The following is a 2237-nucleotide window of genomic DNA, read 5'->3' as shown; positions in this document are numbered from 1 at the left end:
TTTTATGAGATAAAAGTTGATTGGAAAAAGCATTTAACTTTTTTAATTAAAAAACTTTTATTTAAGTGGTATTATGATGGAGGAACAAATGATTCTTCTAATATATAATAAATTTAAAGTTAAAGTTATGAGAAAACAATGATTCTTTTAATATATATAGTAAATTTAAAGTTAAAATGGATGTAAATTAATTATTTATAATATTATTTATATTTTAAGAAATATTTTATTTTTATTTATAAGGGTGTGGTTTTTTTTAAGATCTTTGTGGTTATGGGTGGAGAGAAACTGTAGACTCTGGTTAAAGGCTATATTGAGTGTGAATTTTGCGGTAAAAGTTTTTACTTTTTTTTTGAACTTAAAGAAGATTGGGATCTCATATTTAGGAGTGACACTTACTTCATGGGTGCTCAGGGTCTTTACTTGAATCGTTGGACCTTGGAATTCTATCTAGTGAATGATGTTCTCTTAATAGTTCCAGTATGGGTAAAACTTCCTCACTTACCTCTTCATTGCTAGGATGAGGATACTTTGAAAAAAACATTAAAAATGCCTTAGGAAAATAAATAGATAGAGCAAAACTAAATGATTCAAAGTATGCATGTGCTCACATCTATGTAGAAGTAGACCTTGAGAAAGGCCTTTTGAAAGAAATTAAGTTCACATTAGATAATTAGTCTTCCTTCAACTGGTTGATTATGATTAGATCCCTTTCAAGTGTAAACAATGTCATTAGTATGGCGACTTTGTCAGGAATTTCCCCAAAAAATGAAGATGCCCTTAAGCAATAAGAGGATTTGGGTCGATGGAAAGTCTAAAAGAGAAGAAGATGGAAAACAAACCAAAATACCTAAAGGAGCTACGTTCCCCCAAAGGGCCCCCTCCTCCTCCATCAGGTCCTTAGAATGCAAGGAAAGGTTCATCTCTAGGAGTTAAGAAGAAGATTTATCAACATGCAAATCAATTCTTTGTCTTGGAAAATGAAGAGGATGAAGGAGAAGCTTAGGGGGTTGAAGAACTAGAGGAGACCCAAGGAGAAAAGGAACATGGTGAATCCCATGATGAGAATAAAGTTCCAAAACCATAAGATGCAAGTTCAGAAAAGGAAGAAGATTTCGAATCTCCATAAGCAGGGAAATATCACCTCGATTTCTTTGCCTTAGCTGATGAAGAATTAGAAAATGAAATGGAAATGGGTTTTGATCCCCCAAAATCTACAATGGAAGTGGGTAGAAAATCTAATTAGGATCTCCATTTGGCTCATGTAGAAATGGATAAAGAAAAAGGAACTCAATCGGTGATTAATGTTCCTTCCTTTGAATTCCCTAAAAATCAAGATAAATATGGTTCCTTTGGCCCTCATCCTCGTGGGGGCTCTAAAGCTCCTAGAAGATAATGAATATCTTATCCTAGAATTATAGGGGGATGAAAATGAGAAAAGGGAACTTGAAATCAAAAGTTTAATGAGATCAGAGAATCCCAATTTCCTCCTCTTCCAGGAGACAAAAGTAGGGGACTGTGAAGCTATAGCAAAATGTAGAATAATTTGGAAAGGGAATAAAGTAGTGGCAGTAAGCTGAAGGGGTGATTTGAGTGGAGTTTGCACTCTATGGACATCCTCCTCCTTCAATCTTCTACAAGAAGAGAAATATCAGCATAAGATCATTACTATATTAATTCATCTCCCATCTGGGAAAAATTGCAATACAGTAAACATTTACATGCCAAATATGTATCATGAAAAGGTAGAATGTTAGAATTCTCTATTAGGACAAAGGGAAACCCTTCTAAACAACAATTACATTTTATGTAGAAATTTTGAATAATATGACACTTATTCACAGAGATTATCCCGATTATACACTATTGCGGAATACATGCATAATACATAACCTCCTCTACGTTGATCATCAATTTTGCGGAATTAAAAACAATGAAACATCAATCGCATGCGCACATTAACACAGTATGTAACCCGGGGAAATCATACAGCTAAAAACCCCACACTATCTGTATATTTAATGATTAAGAACATGTAACAATACATAGTACAATACTCCTCACAAGTACTCAGTACTATCTCCACCTGTTACACACAAAACTATGTCAGATCTGAATCAATCACAAGTTCAAATCTCCTCCACTGCTTGCCTGCCTCCACTACGCAATCCTGCATGAGAATAATGAGTATGGCTGATCCAAACTCGTATTTTCTTGGCTGAACCACACAATACTCA

This window comes from Pinus tabuliformis, chromosome 8, assembly GCF_031772625.1.
Source record: "Pinus tabuliformis cultivar Carrire ecotype Pingquan chromosome 8, CPIR1, whole genome shotgun sequence".
Classification (NCBI taxonomy): Eukaryota; Viridiplantae; Streptophyta; class Pinopsida; order Pinales; family Pinaceae; genus Pinus; species Pinus tabuliformis.
This window is presented reverse-complemented; position numbering follows the sequence as displayed.